Here is a 12,241-nt window from a genome sequence, read left to right as displayed (position 1 = left end):
ACTCCCATAGATTGTCAGGTCCAGCCCAGAAATGAAATGCAATTCATTCAGTTTCAAAATGTATGAACTGCATATAGTTAAAAAGAAATGAAATGAAACATTTCAGTCTTTTTGAACTACTTCTGAAACTGCAGTTATGTTAAAATGGCACAGGACGCATCCAGAGATAAGAACAAATGGGTAATTCATCTCTGATCATTTGAGATTAAGATGAAATTTTCCAACCTCTTTTGGTTACTTTCATTCTAAGTAAATTATCAGCTTCCCTTAACTCTTATATGCATATATGTTTTACCAAAATATTGTATTGTATTTTAATTCTTGGCCCCAAATATGGGCATAATTCCAATATTTAAGATGTATTCATATGTCAAAATTACTGAACATTACATAGAAAATTACTACTTCTGCCATCTAGTCTTTTAAAATAAAATGCAGCAAAAGAACTACCTCCAGGATTTACCCACATCTGAGAATCTGAATTTTTAGTTTACCTGAATTCATACACGCGAGCATGAGGTTATTTTGAAAAACACCTAAAACTCTAATATTAATCTATTTAGAATTATAATATATTTGAAATAGTATTTTTCTTTTGCTTTAATTTTGCATTGTAATAACTGTGAAATCAATAAGAGAAGGTGCTGTAAAGGTAACTGTCTTCTCCAGCCTGAAATAAGGCTCTCCATGCTGCCTGTGTTGCCTACAATCAACATTCTACAGTGATAGATAGCAGAGAATCATTTGCCATGTGTACTTGATCAGTGCAATATGTTTGGAATTTGAGAGTGTTTTGAACTTTCTAAAGCTGGGTACTGATACAAAAGACAGCATGTTGATCTAAAAATAAGAATGCTAAAAAATTGCTTTATACAAATCTCACGGAAATGTCTTTTTTTCCCCCCACCATACTGCCCTGTCCTCAGCACTATGATAAAGACTTGGAATATCACCTCTTTCTACTTAATTCTTGTCTATCACTGTCCTTATTTTGGGTGGGATTTAGTTAATTTTCTTCCTAGTAGCTGGTGCATTACTGTGTTTTGGATTTAGTCTGAGAATAACGCCGATAACACACCGATGTTACAGTTGCTAAGTAGCACTTATCCTGATCAAGGACTTTTCAGTCTCTTAAGCTCTGCCAATGAGGGGGCATAAGAAACCCAGAAGGAGCAAAGACAGGACACCTGACCCAAACTATCCAAATGGGTATTCCATATCACAGCACATCATGCTCAGTATATAAACTGGGGGGAGTTACTGAGAAAAGGGCTGATTTTCATATCCCAACCCATGGACTTTAGTTTAGTTTCCCAGCTCTCCTCCCTGTCATACTGGGAGACAAGGGGAGAACGAGCAGCTGTGTGGTACTTAGTTGCCAGCTGGAGTTAAACCATGACAGTCATTTGTTTCCAGCTTTCTAGAATACACAGTATGGAATCTCAGAAGCCTTTGCTTCTAACAGTACAAGGAAATTATAAGATATAACAATTGCAATGTCTGATAAGTTTGCAAAATTCACTGCTTAACTCAGTTTGAAAATAACTTTATAATCTTACTTCAGTACTCGCAAAAGTATATCCAACAAAGAGTCATTTCAAATACTGTATAAATGTGTCTTGGTTTAATGAGAATAAACATGAATTTTTTTTTTTGAAAAAGCATTTTTTTGAAAGATGATTTAGTTGTAGAAAATATTCCAGTCTCTAGTATTTTTCTCAAGTATGAATGCTAGAAAGTGTTTGAGGAAGTACATCTAAGAAATAATATTTTTTATTTTTAAAGTACAATATTTTTCCCTTAAAAAAAAAGCAAATTTTCTGACAGAGTTTACAAATCAGATAACATCCCCTATTTTTATATAGATTATATTCTTATAATATTGAGTACATAAAAAAAAAACAAAACACAATATTCTGTCTTCATATGTCTAGGTTTTGATATTTAAGATAAAAGATTGTATCTCTCCTGAACTGCAGGAAAAGATATATGTTTTTTACTTAGCATGTTGAATCATAGAATCATTAGGGTTGGAAAGGACCTTAAGATCATCTAGTTCCATGTCATGGGCAGGGACACCTTATGCTAAATCGTATCACCCAAGGCCTCGTCCAACCTGGCCTTGAACACTGCCAGGGATGGAGCATTCACAACCTCCCTGGGAAACCCATTCCAGTGCTCACCACCCTAACAGGAAAGAATTTCCTTCTTATATCCAACCTAAACTTCCCCTGTTTAAGTTTTAACCTGTTACCCCTTGTCCTGTAACTACAGTCCCTAATGAAGAGTCCCTCTCCAGCATCCCTATAGGCCCCCTTCAGATACTGGAAGGCTGCTAGGAGGTCTCCATGGAGTCTTCTCTTCTCCAGGCTGAACAGCTCCAACCTAATCAGCCTGTCTTCATATGGGAGGTGCTCCACTCCCCTGATGGTCCTCGTGGCCCTTCTCTGGACTTTTTCCAACAGTTCCATGTCCTTTTTATGTTGAGGACACCAGAACTGCACACAATACTCCAGGTGAGGTCTCACAAGAGCAGAGTAGAGGGGCAGGATCACCTCCTTTGACTACTGGTCACACTCCTTTTAATGCAGCCCAGGATACGGTTGGCTTTCTGGGCTGCAAGTGCACACTGCCAGGTCATGTTAATTTTCCCATCGACCAGCACCACCAAGTCCTTCTCCACAGGGCTGCTCTGAATCTCTTCTCTGCCCAACCTGTAGCTGTGCCTGGGATTGCTCCGACCCAGGTGTAGGACCTTGCACTTGTCATGGTTAAACCTCATGAGATTGGCATCAGCTCACCTCACAAGCGTGTCAAGGTCCCTCTGGATGGCATTCCTTCCCTCCAGCGTATCAACCAAAACACACAGCTCGGTGTCACTGGCAAACTTGCTGAGGGCACACTCAATCCCACTGTCCATGTCAGCGACGAAGATGTTAAACAAGACCGGTCCCAACACCGATCCCTGAGGGACACCACTCTTTATTGGTCTCCAGCTGGACATTGACCCATTGACCACAACTCTTTACGTGCGGCCAGCCAGCCAGTTCTTTATCCACTGAGTGCTCCGTCCATCAAATTGATGTCTCTCCAATTTAGAAACAAGGATTTCATGTGGGAGAGTGTCGAATGCTTTGCACAAGTCCAGGTAGATGACATCAACTGCTCTACCCCTGTCCATCAGTTCTGTAGCCCCATCATAGAAGGCCACCAAATTGGTCAGGCAGGATTTCCCCTTAGTGAAGCCATGCTGGCTGTCACCAAGCACCTTGTTGATTTTCATGTGGCTTAGCATGCCTTCCAGGAGAATCTGATCCAAGATTTTGCCAGGCACAGAGGTGAGACTGACTGGTCTGTAATTCCCCGGGTCATCCATTTTCCCCTTCTTGAAAATGGGGGTTATATTTCCCTTTTTCCAGTCATCGGGAACTTCACCTGACTGCCATGATTTCTCAAATATGATGGCCAGCAGCTTCACAACTTCATTTGCCATCTCCTTCAGGACCCGCGGATGGATCTCATCAGGACCCATGGACTTGTGCACGTTCAGATTTTTAAGATGGTCTCGAACCAGATCCTCTCCTACAGTGGGGGTAAGGTCTTCATTCTCACAGTCCCTGCATCTGCCTTCCAAGACTTGGGTGGTTTGGTCAGACCCTTTGGCAGTGAAGACCAAGGCAGAGAAGTCATTCAGAACCTCAGCCTTCTCCAAATCCTGTGTAGCCAGTTCTCCTGAGAGCTTCCTGAGGGGGCCTACATTCTCTCTAGTCTGTTTTTTATTTGCTATGTACCTGTATGTTGTGGTTTAAACCCAGTCAGGTAACTTGTTCACTCACTCCCAGTGAGTGGTGCTGAGCTGACAACAATCGAGGTCCGTGTCCCCCCCCCCAACCGGGGTTCTCCCCCACTCCCGGAGGAACAGAGAGGAGGATCGAAAAAAAGTGCAACTCCCACGGGTTGAGACAAGAACAGTCCAGCAACCAATGTACACAAATCACCACCGCTACTATCAACTACAACAATGATAAGGGAAAATAACAAGGGAAGAGAATACGATACCACCAGCCAAGAAAATGAGTTCCACCCAGAAGCCCGTGTCCTTCTGGGTAACTCCCAGTCACCCCCCACCCTGGCCATGATGTGCTGTGGTATGGAATACCTCCCTGGCTAGCCCGGGTCAGGCGCCCCGTCTCTGCTTCCTCCCGGCTTCCCCTCCTCCCTGGCAGAGCATGAGCCTCACAAAGTCCTTGGTCAGGGTAAACATCACTTAACAACAACTGAAAACATCGACTTCACCAACACTGGTTCTGAACACTGTTCTCAGGCTGGAAGTCAAAACACAGCACTGCACCAGCTAGCACAAAGAAAAAAAAAACATGACTGCTACTGCTGAACCCAGGACATTATCCACCCCTTATTCCATACCATTCGCGTCGTGCTCAGATCCCACATTTTCAATACACCATCGCTCTCCCACATATATACATCCATATACATACAGACCAAGAGGAAAAAATCATTTTCTTAGTGCATGGACCAATCCCTATAATGCTGCCGAGTCCATCCGGTCCATGATGTTCCAAGTTCATTCTCTGTTGGGATGATGGCTGGAGGGAAGTCAGGGCCAGTCGCTGGTGACCTGGAGACATCTAGTTGATGGGCTATAAAAGCATTACACAGCAGGCAACGGCATACAATTGAGTTCACTGGCTGTTTTCCCCTAAAATCAAATCCCCTTGAGGTATACATCGGACTTCCCCATCTTCCCGCATTACCCACCAAGTATATCCAGGTCCCTGAGCAAAAGCAATCCCACGAGTGGGTTTGCCTTTACCTGAAGCAGGAATAACCCAGACTGTCTTCCCCAGCAAATTCTTCATATGCACCACGGGAACTTTGTCCCCCTCTACAATATGTAAAATTTCTGACTGGGCTGGGCCAGCCCTGTTGGCAGATCCTCTGGTGTTGACCAACCAGGTGGCCTTTGGTAAATGTGTATCCCAATGCTTGAAAGTTCCCCCACCCATCGCTCTCAGTGTAGTTTTTAACAGCCCATTGTACCGTTCGATTTTCCCAGGGGCTGGTGCATGGTAGGGGATGTGATATACCCACTCAATGCCATGTTCTTTGGCCCAAATATCTATACGGTTATTTCGGAAATGAGTCCCATTGTCTGACTCAATTCTCTCTGGGGTGCCGTGTCGCCACAAAATCTGTTTCTCAAGGCCCAGGATAGTGTTCCGGGCAGTGGCATGGGGCACAGCGTATGTTTCCAGCCACCCGGTGGTTGCTTCCACCATGGTAAGCACATGGCGCTTGCCTTGGCGGGTTGGTGGCAGTGTGATATAGTCAATCTGCCAGGCCTCCCCATATTTATACTTCAGCCATCGTCCTCCATACCAAAGAGGCTTTAACCGCTTGGCTTGTTTAATTGCAGCACATGTTTCACACTCATGAATAACCTGGGCAATAGTGTCCATTGTTAAGTCCACCCCTCGGTCACGGGCCCATCTATATGTTGCATCTCTGCCCTGATGGCCTGAAGTGTCATGGGCCCACCGGGCCAAAAATAATTCACCCTTATGTTGCCCATATAACTCCATCTGAGCCACTTCAATCTTAGGAGCTTTATCCACTTGTTGGTTGTTCTGGTGTTCCTCAGTGGCCCGACTCTTGGGTACATGGGCATCTACATGACGTACCTTCACCACCAGGTTCTGCACCCTGGCAGCAATATCTTTCCACAGTGCAGCAGCCCAGATGGGTTTACCTCTGCGTTGCCAGTTGCTCTGCTTCCATTGCTTCAACCACCTCCACAGGGCATTTGCCACCATCCATGAGGCAGTATAGAGGTAAAGTACTGGCCACTTTTCTCGTTCAGCAATGTCCAGGGCCAGCTGGATGGCTTTCACCTCGGCAAAATGACTCGATTCACCCTCTCCTTCAGCTCTTTCTGCAGCTTGTCGTCCAGGACTCCATACAGCTGCCTTCCATCTCCGATGCTTTCCCACAATACGGCAAGAGCCATCAGTAAACAAGGCATACTGCTTTTCACTTTCTGACAGTTTATTATATGGTGGGGCCTCTTCAGCACGCATCACCTCCTCCTCTGGTGACATTCCAAAATCTTTGCCCTCTGGCCAGTCCATGATGACTTCTAGAATGCCTGGACAACTGAGATTTCCTATTCAAGTTCGTTGTGTAATTAGTGCAGCCCATTTACTCCATGTAGCATCAGTTGCATGATGTGTAGAGGAGATCCTGCCTTTGAACATCCAGCCCAGCACGGGCAGCCGGGGTGCCAGGAGGAGCTGTGCTTCAGTGCCAATCACTTCCGAAGCAGCTCGAACCCCTTCATACGCTGCCAGTATCTCTTTCTCAGTTGGGGTATAGCTGGCCTCAGATCCTTTATATCCCCGACTCCAAAAGCTGAGGGGTCGACCTCGAGTCTCCCCTGGAGCTTTCTGCCAGAGGCTCCAGATAGGACCGTTCTCCCCAGCTGCAGTGTACAGTACATTTTTTACATCTGGTCCGGTCCGAACTGGTCCAAGGGCTACTGCATGAACTATCTCGCGTTTAATTTGCTCAAAGGCTTGTTGCTGCTCAGGGCCCCATTTAAAACCATTCTTCTTCCGGGTCACACGATAGAGAGGGCTTACAATCGAACTGTAATTTGGGATGTGCATTCTCCAGAGCCCCACTGCACCCAAGAAAGCTTGCGTTTCTTTCTTATTAGTTGGTGGAGACATTGCTGTTATCTTGTTGATCACATCTGTGGGGATCTGTCTACGTCCATCTTGCCATTTTATTCCCAAAAATTGAATCTCCTGTGCAGGTCCCTTGACCTTACTCCGTTTTATGGCAAAACCGGCTTTCAGCAGGATTGGATTATTTTCCTCCCTTTCTCAAAGACTTCTTCCGCTCTATTGCCCCACACAATAATGTCATCAATGTATTGCAGGTGTTCTGGAGCTTGCCCCTGTTCCAGTGCAGTCTGGATCAGTCCGTGGCAAATGGTAGGGCTGTGTTTCCACCCCTGGGGCAGTCGGTTCCAAGTGAACTGGACACCTCTCCAAGTAAAAGCAAACTGTGGCCTGCACTCTGCTGCCAAAGGAATGGAGAAAAATGCATTGGCAATATCAATCGTGGCATACCACTTGGCTGCCTTTGACTCTAGTTCATACTGAAGTTCTAGCATGTCCGGTACGGCAGCACGCAACTGTGGTGTGACTTCATTCAGGCCACGATAGTCTACTGTTAGTCTCTATTCTCCATTAGACTTTCGCACTGGCCATATGGGGCTGTTAAAGGGTGAGCGGGTCCTGCTGATCACCCCCTGACTCTCCAGTCTACGGATCAACTGATGGATGGGAATCAGGGAGTCTCGGTTGGTGCGATATTGCCGCCGGTGCACTGTTGTGGTCGCAATTGGCACTTGTTGTTCTTCAACTTTCAGCAACCCCACAGCAGAGGGATCTTCTGAGAGACCAGGCAAGGTGGACAGCTGCTCAATTTCCTCAGTCTCCAAAGCAGCAATACCAAAAGCCCACCGGTACCCTTTTGGGTCTTTGAAGTACCCTCTCTTGAGGTAGTCTATGCCGAGAATGCATGGAGCCTCTGGACCAGTCACAATAGGGTGCTTTTGCCACTCCCTCCCAGTCAGGCTGATTTCAGCCTCCAGCACAGTCAACTCTTGGGATCCTCCTGTCACTGCAGAAATATAGATGGGTTCCACCCCTTGACAGCTTGATGGCATCAGGGTACACTGTGCACCGGTATCTACTAGAGCCTTATACTTCTGTGGGACTGATGTGCCAGGCCATCTGATCCACACAGTCCAGTAAATTCGATTGTCCCCTACCTCCACCTGGCTGGAGGCAGGGCCCCTCTAATGGTCGTCACAGCATTGGACACTTAAGTCGTGTTGAAAGGGATTATTCTTCGTTATCACAGGAGCTGGAGTAAAATCAGCTATTCCATTCCATCTGGGAAACTGCTCACCAGAGACTGAAGCCGTAGCTCTCATGGGACGATCAGTCTTGGCCCTTGCTCCCCTCTTCAGTTCACTCACCCGTTCCTCCAAAGCTGAAGTAGGTTTTCCATCCCACTTTGTCATGTCTTCTCCGTGATCCAGCAGGTAAAACCATAGGGTACCCCGTGGCGTATACCTCCTGTATCTCCTCTCTTGAACAATAGGACGCCTTTTGTTAATAGCTGAGACGTGTGTTGGTACACGTGAGGAGCTGGATAAATCAGATACATCGTCCCTCAGTTGTTTGAGATCCTGGGACAGTTTTTCCACAGCTGAGATGATGGAAGGGGTGAGGTTGTCTTCGAACTCTCGGAGTTTATGAACCATTTCATCCACTGTTAGTGGTACTATGTCATTCCAGGTCACTGTTGCCAGTGAATGGGCATATGATGACGGTGCATTCCGTGTAAGTTTTCGCCACATGGGTCGTGTACATTCAACTTCATCTGGATCTATAGGTGTATCCCCGTTATTCGGCTTAATGTGATAGAGCATCTCTACGATGGCCGATTCCCTCAGAGACTGGATGCCTTTGTCTATAGTAGTCCACTTGGCCGAACGACTCGTAACATCGTCCTTGTACGGAAACCTTTCTTTCACAGCTGCCAAGAGCCGCCTCCAAAGGCTGAGGGACTTTTTCTCTCTTGCAATTGCTTTGTCAATTCCCCCTTCTCTAGCAAGTGATCCCAGCTGCTTGGCTTCTGTACCTTCGGCCCCTTGGCTTCGTGACCATCGGCCCCATTGTCCCAGCATCGGAGTAACCAGGTGATGATGTGCTCCCCTGGTTGACGGGTAAAATCTTTTCGCATATTCCGCAGCTCGGTTGAGGTCCGAGGTTGAGAAGTTACCTCTTCTTCTTCTTCTTCGTCTTGTGATGATGTCTCCTGATCAGATTCTGGACTGGGTGGTGAATTCATTGGTTCTTCATCTCGCTTCACCCTTCTTGCCTCCTTTTTGCTTGTTCTCTTGCGTACAGGGGCAACCAATATCGGTACGAATTGGTCCTCTGGTTTGGCTGCAGTGATTATCACTGTGGTTTGAGTAGCAACTGTACTTGTTGCTGGGGGTGGTGTAGCTGCTGTACTTGGAGCTGGGGTAACCGCGCTGTCTGTTGCAGTTGAAGTTTGAGCAGCTGCTGTACTTGCCACTGGGGTAGCTGCTCTGTTCATTGAGGCCAAAGTTTGAGTAGCGACTGTTGCTTTGCCCTCAGATCCGCCGACATTCTTTTCCTTTTGAAGGTGCTGGATAGTGTTGAACAAGGCCCTGTAAGCATAGGCCAAGCCCCAGCACGTTGCCGTGATTTGTCCATCACTGGTATGGCCAGAATGACCACACACCTCATTTAAGTGCTTTACTAATTCTTCTGGATTTTGCAGTTGTTCGGTAGTGAAATTCCAAAGTACTGGAGGGGCCCACTGACCTAGATACTTGCCCATACTATCCCACACACCCTGCCACTCATGGCTGTCCAGCCTCTGGGAAAATCTCTCGGTCCTCCTACATCGTCGTTTGACCCCAGACAAGACCCAAACCTGACTCTGCTTAACTCTTGAAATCAGTCGTGGGCAAAACACACTCTGTATGTGTGTTAGCATGGTGATTCCCATCACCATCAGCAAACAAGTCTCAACAGCATTAAAATGCCATTCAAAAAATTCAAAACTCTCAAATGTAAATGGTCTGGGGGGACGACTGGAAGGGTAAAAGGATGTCGCCTTCACAGGTTGAGCACCTGAGAAGGAGAAAAAAGATGTGTAATTGCTAAGCACCTCCATCATATACCTCCCAAAGTATAAAGGTGGTGACCACACTGGGAACATAAGCCAGATCAGTTTCATGATCAATGATTCTATTGTATTACAAGTCATTACCATAAAGTACAATGGGACAAAAACCTTAGCCCAAGCCCCACACTTGAAAAACACTAATACAGCCAATACCGGATGGACGTAAGATACGATATACTGAAACTGTGAGATCAAGAGGAACAAACTTGAGAGCCAATAAATCAGCATTGTGACGAGTGACTATCAATCCAGTCAGATCTGTTCTTATCTCAACCCCTCGTGCCCCACGTTGGGCGCCAAAAAGAACTGTCGTGGTTTAAACCCAGTCAGGTAACTTGTTCACTCACTCCCAGTGAGTGGTGTCGAGCTGACAACAATCGAGGTCCGTGTCCCCCCCCCCAACCGGGGTTCTCCCCCACTCCCGGAGGAACAGAGAGGAGGATCGAAAAAAAGTGCAACTCCCACGGGTTGAGACAAGAACAGTCCAGCAACCAATGTACACAAATCACCACCTCTACTATCAACTACAACAATGATAAGGGAAAATAACAAGGGAAGAGAATACGATACCACCAGCCAAGAAAACGAGTTCCACCCGGAAGCCCGTGTCCTTCCGGGTAACTCCCAGTCACCCCCCACCCCGGCCATGACGTGCTGTGGTATGGAATACCTCCCTGGCTAGCCCGGGTCAGGCGCCCCGTCTCTGCTTCCTCCCGGCTTCCCCTCCTCCCTGGCAGAGCATGAGCCTCACAAAGTCCTTGGTCAGGGTAAACATCACTTAACAACAACTGAAAACATCGACTTCACCAACACTGGTTCTGAACACTGTTCTCAGGCTGGAAGTCAAAACACAGCACTGCACCAGCTAGCACAAAGAAAAAAACAACATGACTGCTACTGCTGAACCCAGGACACTGTAGAATCCCTTCCTGTTATCTTTAGTACCTCTAGCTAAGTTTAATTCTAACTGAGCCTTAGCTTTCCTAACCTGGTCCCTAGCTTCTCGAACAACATCCCTGTACTCTTCCCATGCCACCTGTCCTTGCTTCCACTTATTATAAGCCTCTTTTTTCATTTGAATTTTCCTCAGGAGGTCCTTATCCATCCAAGGACGTCTCCTGGCCCTCCTGCTGCACTTCCTTCTGGTTGGGATACAACACTCCTGAGCTTGCAGCAGGTGATCCTTGAATATCAACCAACAGTCTTGGGACCCTCTGCCCTCTAGGGCTGTATCCCATGGAACCTTACTAAGCAGGTTCCTGAAGAGGCCAAAGTCGCTCTTTTGAAGTCCAGGGCAGTGAGCTTGCTGCATGCTCTTCTCACTGTCCCAAGGATCTCAAATTCGAGCATCTCATGATCGCTTCATCCAAGGCTGCCCTGGAGCATCACATTTCCAACGAGCCCTTCCCTGTTGGTGAGCACAAGGTCAAGCACGGCACCTCTCCTTGTCAGCTCCTCTATTACTTGCAGAAGGAAGTTGTCTTCCTTCTTGGATTGCTTGTGCCGGGCTCTACCCTCCTTCCAACAGATGTCAGGGTGGTTGAAGTCACCCATGAGAGCAAGGGCCTGTGAGCGTGAGGCTTTTCCTATCTGTCTATGGAGTGCTTCATCCGCAGGTTCTCCTTGATCAGGTGGTCTGTAACAGATCCCCACAGTAATGTCTCCCATAGCTATATTCCCTTTAACCCTGACCCACAAACTCTCTGTGGACTGCTCACCTGTCCCCAGACACAGTTCCATACTCTCCAGACTATCCCTAACATAAAGGGCAACTCCCCCTCTCCGCCTGCCAGGCCTGTCCTTCCTAAAGAGCCTGTAACCTTCCATTCCAACACTCCAGTCATAGGAGCCATCCCACCATGTTTCTGCGATGCCTATTACATCATACCCCCGTAGACATGCCCACATCTCTAACTCCTCTTGTTTGTTCCCCACGCTACGGGCATTTGTATAGAGGCATCTGAGCCGAGCTCCAACTGAAGCCGGCTCTTCGGCTGGAGCAGCTGGGATATCTCTACATTGCTCCAGGCGTTTATTATAGGGGCTGGCAACTGATTGGGTGTGTTGGAATGGAATGATGCTTCCCTCCCCCAGCACATCTGGTTTAAAGCCTCCTTGACCAGTCTGGCAAGCCTCCTACCAAAACTGCTCTTTCCCTTCTTTATCAGAGCAGCTCCACCAGCCCTCACTAGACCTGGCCTACAAGCTTGGGTCCTATTTTCAAGACACCCAAACCATTGACTATGACACCACCCTTTTAACCAGTTATTAACCTGGCTAATCCTCCTAGCTTTTTTTAGGTCCTCCTCTGTACCCTGGAGAATTGATGAAAAGACCACCTGAGCTCCAGAGCCCCTAACCACCTCCTCCAGGGCTCTGTAGTCCTTCTTTATGTTCCCCAGGCTACTACTATCTATATCCC

The sequence above is a fragment of the Pezoporus flaviventris genome, unplaced genomic scaffold, assembly GCF_033815535.1.
Source record: "Pezoporus flaviventris isolate CSIRO_AGI_PZ_B2104156 unplaced genomic scaffold, CSIRO_AGI_Pfla_v1 ptg000002l, whole genome shotgun sequence".
Classification (NCBI taxonomy): domain Eukaryota; kingdom Metazoa; phylum Chordata; class Aves; order Psittaciformes; family Psittacidae; genus Pezoporus; species Pezoporus flaviventris.
Note: the sequence above shows the minus strand (reverse complement) of the source record.